Source organism: Lygodium microphyllum, unplaced genomic scaffold (genome assembly GCF_053477565.2).
Source record: "Lygodium microphyllum isolate KBCC unplaced genomic scaffold, Lygodium_microphyllum_v1.1.10 scaffold_31, whole genome shotgun sequence".
NCBI lineage: Eukaryota > Viridiplantae > Streptophyta > Polypodiopsida > Schizaeales > Lygodiaceae > Lygodium > Lygodium microphyllum.
Window position 1 is genome coordinate 15,804,918 of NW_028229514.1, and position 6,283 is coordinate 15,811,200.

The 6,283-nt window shown below is 39.2% G+C and overlaps 1 pseudogene; it reads right to left on the reverse strand.

Moving 5' to 3' along the window:
• Positions 1-3,452: 3,452 nt before the first annotated feature.
• Positions 3,453-4,520, reverse strand: LOC148009351 (germin-like protein 8-2 pseudogene; annotated as a pseudogene).
• Positions 4,521-6,283: the final 1,763 nt, after the last annotated feature.

Genomic DNA, 6,283 nt, shown 5'->3' on the forward strand with positions numbered 1-6,283 from the left:
TAAGGTTTTACTGTTAAGAAGTAAAGTCGGACCATATGAGAGGTTTGGTCATATTCAGGGACTTTATGAGAAATGAAAAATATGTGTGTTTATTTTCGCATCTATAAGCGCGTTTATAAACGCGGATATATAGACACGTTCTGTATACTAGCGTGAATAGACACACTGATACACACGCTTATAAATGCGCCCGCTTTTTCGCGTGTACAGTGCGCGTTTATAGGGCCTTTCTCTTGTAGTGTATGGCAATGCATCTAAGAAGATAATTATGCCTCCAAGAAAGGGGAAAACTGTTTTTGTGTCTGGATTGCAGGAATGGACAATATGTAGTCTTGGCAGTTTTAAGAATATTTCAGCCATGTGCAGGGTTGAAAAGAAATATATAGGATGGGTTGAAAAAGAACTGAAGACATATGGTTTGATGACTGCAAATGAAGGTATTTAAAGGTTAGTTTCAGGTGTGGTTGATGTTGATACGGTGGCTAAAATTTATGTAGCAATTAATGCTAAAAATATGACAGAAAAAGAGGTTACTTCTGTCGACACTTTAGAGATGTATGAAGTCATTCAAGAGTTTGCTGAGCATGAATGTTATGGGCTGCAATATGGGTTACAAAATAGGATTGAAGCAAGGGTGGACATAAAGTACAAAATAGTTGCAAAGAAGGTTAAGCCTATGGATTTGCCTTTACCACCTAAAAGTGATGGGTTGGCTGAAAAAGTGACTCGACATTCTAGTTTACGGGATCCACATGGAGTAGGACATAAATTTACAGTTGAAACTTTGCAAAAGTTGAAAATTGGTGATACAAGCTTTCTTTTGCCTGCAGAAATAGCTTCTTTCTTAGAGATGTTGGCAAGGCATGGGAAATCCTTTGCATTTCAACCAAATGAAATTGGATGTGTTGATCATAGTTGCACCTTTGGTGATCTTTGCAGTACCTCATCTGCCATGGAATTTAAAGCTTATTCTAGTACCTCGGAAATATTTGTCTAAGCTACTTGAGCTTCTGAACGACAAGATCATGATGTGGATTTTGGAGCCCTCTTTAGCTCCATATTCAAATCAGTGGTTTACTGTTCCAAAGAAGAATGGTTCTTTGAGGTTTATACAAGATCTACAACCAGTTAATAAGTTCACCATAAGGAATGTTGAATCGGGCCCGATAGTGGATGAATTTGCAGGCAAGGAAATTTACTCTATGGAAGATTTATATTCAGGATATGATCAGTTCCAGCTTGCATTGGAAAGCCAGAATATCACCACCATGAAGACACTGCTTGGATTGGTTATTAGGATGTGTATGCTTCCACATGGAGCAACCAATTGAGTGGTTCATATAGTGAATGCTATGCATAAAGTTTTGAGGGAGCATATTTCTCAATCGACCAAGAAGAATGAAGAGTTGAATGATCAAGGATGTAGAACGTGTGTGGCTGATCATATTATTGATTGTGACATGATTTTGAGCCATCGTGAAGAAGTGCATTTAACTCTATCTAGAGAAAAGTCTACTTTTGGAATAGAGGAAGTATTAGTTGTTGGGCACATATATGGACTGTATGGGAGAAATCCCTCACCAGTAAAGATTGAAGCCATAAGTAGGATGAGAGAGACATGTTCAAATTTATTCGAGGTGAGAATATTTTTGGGTGCATGCATCTTTTACTTAATATGGATTCCACATTTTCCTCATGTGGCTGAAAGTTTATATCAACTCTTGAGAAAAGGGAAAAAGTTTTGGTAGAGTAAACATCATACGAAAGTAGTTTAGAAGTTAAAAAGCTTATTGATTTCAACTCCAACACTAAAGAGAGAAATTTATGAGAATGGGTAGCCTATTATTCTCACCATGGATACAAGCCCAATTGGCATTGGTTGGGAAGTGGGTTAGGATTATGCTGATGGGAATAGGTATGCCATTTGGTTTGGAGAAAAGGTCCTCAGTGAATGGCAATGGCGGTATTCTCAGGTCAAAAGAGAGCTTTGGGGTGTTCTGACAACCCTTAATTGTGATAGGGGTTATTTTATGGAAGCACGTGTAGTGGTAGAGACTAATTGTCTACCTCTATTGAGCATGATGGTAGATTGCTGAACTTCTGATATTGCCATGTTACACAGTTGATTGCATATATAAAGTCACTTAATCATAATTTTTAGCATATTGCAGGTAGAGATAACCCCATGGTTGACATGCTTTCATGAGCGAGGTTTGAAGATGAAGAGGATGATGTGATAGGTGTTGAAAATGGCTTTATGACAACAGGGAATGAGTATGTTGTTACTGCAGGTACAACTCTTGTAATAGGGATTTCAGAAGTAAGAAAAGAAATTACATCCATGAAGAAGAGATGGGCAATAGAGAGAAACCATCATCAATGTTATGCTTCATTGAGAACACGATTTTTGGAAGAGTTGTATGAGGATGATTGGCTAAAAATAGAGGCCAATATCTTAGCCTCATGACAAACAAGGATGAGTGATCTAAAGCTGAATTCAAAAGGATTAAAAGAAAAGCTTATGGATTTTTCTTGAAAGACTGATATTTATGGAGGCATATAATCAACTACTCAAGTACAAAGACTACTCAAGTAGTTTGCAGATTCTTATTGGAAGAAGTCTTTTTGCAGGTATGGTTGTGTTGGCAATGTGGTTGAAGATAGAGGAGAATTGGATGCAAACTCGTCACTTATTTTCACAATTGGGTATCAAGATGGCTTTGACTTCAGCATATAATCCTAAAGAAAATGGCAAAAGTGAAAGAGATCATCAACCTATGATTAAAGCATTAGCAAAGTCATGCAAGGGCAAGATGAAAGAGTCGCCAAGATTGTTACCCTTTGCTTTGTGGGTTCATAGGACCACTCATAGTGTAATTACAGGGCATATGCCTACTGAATTAATGTATGGACAACAACCAATCATGCCTATTGAGGAGACTATTGCTACTTGGCCTGGAGTGCTCTACCATGGAAAGAGGGTTTGAATAGAGAAGAGTTGCTGACCCTGTCCATTAGACAATTAGAAAGAAGGCATGAAGACATTGAGGCAGCCTTGAAAAAGCTGAAGACTGCTAGGATCAAGAACAAGAAGAGGTTTGAAAAGAAACAGAGACTTCGAGTAGCAAAAATAATACTAATAGTAGCAAAGCAGAAGGAGAAATCAAAGTAGTAATCACAATGATAGTAGTGGTAGTAGTAGCAATAGCGATAGTAGTAGTAGGGAAGTTTAAAAATTCCATAAGGTTGTAATAATAGTGATTATTATGATATTTATGATAACTATATTAGTGCTTCCTATTTCGATAAATTTTTTCATAAACAAACTTAGGAATCATGGAACATGAAACCTCATATTTTTGTGACTTCTTGATGGTTTATTTTTTATGATTCTCAAATTTGTAAGTGTTGTGTGTAAAAATAAGGCACAGTATTGAAGAAAGGTAATGGCAACAATAGCATATTGATTTGTATAGCAATAATGTGTTAACATAGTGCGACATATGTCACGATGTTTTTGTGACCTCTCGATCGATGGATTACTTTTCATGATTTCCAAAAGTGTGGTAGCGACTCTTAATGAGGTTGTAAACCTCGACTGTGTAGCAACGGTGTCGAGAGGGTGTGACACGAATTAACATGATCACGGCAGTGTGGTGGCGACGCTTTTAATGAGGCTATAAACCTCATCCTTGTCGATGGCGAAGGCGGTCTGGAGCACGTCCTCGGGCAGCGGAGGCTTGGCGGCGAACAGAGCGGGGGCGACCTGGGAGGTGCCCGGGTTCTGGCTGTTGAGCGCGGAGATAGCGAGGGCAGGCTTCTTCTTATCCGGGTTGATCTGGAAGTGGACGAGGCCGCGGGGAAAGACGAAGAGATCGCCCTTGTACAGGGTCTGCTTGAAGAGGGTGTTGTTGGTGGTGGAGACGAAGCCTACCACAAGCGTGCCCTCGGCAAGGAAGAGAACCTCGGTGGCACGCGGGTGGACGTGTGGAGGGTTAAGCCCACCATTGGGCGCGAAGTCGATGCGGGCCACGGACAGGCCTTGGGTGTTGAGTCCAGGGAAGGTGAGGGCCGACGCCAGCTGCACAGCGGAGCCGAGCGCCTTGTTAAACTGGCCTTGCTGGCGAAGCAGAGGAGAGGCGAAGTCCTTGGCCTCCACTTGTTGGGGATTCTTGCACAGCAGACCGTTCACGGTTGTGATTCCGGCCGCCTGCGCCCACTGATCAGCCACGCAGAAGTCCTGCAAGGGGTCCTCATCCGCCGCCTCAGTGCGAGTTATCGGGTCGACGAGCTGCTGCGCCAACGTGATAGCTACAATTAGCATAGCAAGCTTTAGTGATGATGCCATGGATACAGTATTGCGTATGGTGAGTGCAGGACGGTAGATATGAGAAAACAGGGGTCCGAATGGTTCTCTACTATCTAGTTAACCTCTTCCGATCAGCGAATACTTTATAAACAGATCACGCTTTTCAGCAAGCACAAATGGGGGTTTCTAACGTCTAGGAATGAACAACTGCTGCGCGGGTGATCGAATGGTGGGAAGAGGGAGCCTTCGATTCCATATAAGTAGTACGAGCTAGATGCGTGGATAATCGTCCGTATACCAGGTCATGAGCTTGTTTACCAGGTCTTTCATGCTCTTGTGGATCCAATCACGCGGGGAGGTTTTTCGTCGCACAGCAGGTTTTATCCGGCCTGCATAACATTAAAATAAGAGACTCTACGTTTCAAGTAAGTTGTATGCAAAAAGTATTTATCTTATGTAAAATACATATGAAGTCGTCCTTCACTCGTTCATGGAATGCTTCCAGTCGCTCCGGCCTACGACTTGGTCGTTAATCGTTTCTCATCGGCTTTCTTGTGACACGGGTAGTTTATTGAAGTTTTCCAACGTCTACGATGTTTTTCCAAAACGGATACAAAACATGTTTTCATGAGCGTGGCCCGTCTATGGCAAATGGCCACTACAAGGTGTGAGCTTAAACCCAAGGTCAAGTGTTCTATTCTTATGGGTAACAATATTCTACAATGTAACAAGGTGATGTAATCATAAGGGCCTACCAAGGTAAAAGTGGAGGCTTAGTTCAGATATAATAACCACACGGGAAATTTACATAGGAATAGTTATAAAGGTGCTAAAATAATAGAGAAATTTGGCCCTAGATCTTAAGAAATAAGTTACTCAAATTACACATATCAAGTTCTTATTTTGCTTAGTCTTAAGTTTTTATTTCACAAGTTAATAGTAAGATATACATAAAGATCTCTTAAACATTTATCTATCATGTTATATTACATATATTTGATTTGGTTTAGGAATTTTCTCAATAACTCTATCTATGTGTGTGTACACGTGTGCATAGATATGTGCAAGTGGAGGATGGGCTTGAGGGATTCACTACATATATATCCTCTGTATCACATGCATTCAAGGCTTGTTTATAGATAACCTTATCAATGAATTTTTCTTGAATAAAACCGAGGGAGTTCACTTAATAGAACATGTAATGTAAAGTACCATGTGAATTCAAAGGAATTTGTATTTTACTTAGTAACATTTTTAGGATTATTTTTACAAACGGTTTTTTTCAATTATTGTTTGAAAAAACCCCTAATTTTAGTAAAGTAAAAAGGGTCATTTTATAGCCTTACAGCATGTAGAGAAAGGGTACTTACTACTACCCTTTCAATACACGTTATATAGATGATTTTTTATAAGTGCACCCTCGAAAATAGAACACAACCCTTATTTATTAAATCTATAAGTAACTCTTTTATATGACACCCTTCTATATATAAAAAATGTATAAAAATAGTATTTTTAAAAGCACTTTATTTTAAATCCATGTGATACACACATATATTCTAGACTAACCGCCTCGAGGGAATGGGTAATATATGTGTAAGTTACACATATATTCTAGACTAACCGCCTCGAGGGAATGGGCAATATATGTGTAAGTTACACATGCGTACATATTTATGTGTGTAGACATGCATATGTATGGATGTTAAAGATATAACATTTCCAAATATTTGTGCATATAGGGATATGTACTCATACATGCGTACTAACAAAATAGTTATCAAGGATGTTTAAAAGAAGTTCAAAAGATTTCTATAGCTAAGTTTAACACTTGCAAGCATGCATCTTCTAAAATAGTAAAGTACTTATTGATTGTAATGCAACTCTATTACACTACACAAACAAGGTTATTTGAAAACAAATAAGGAGGTAGTTAACTTTTGTGAACATCAACCATGTGTGCATATGGGAAAG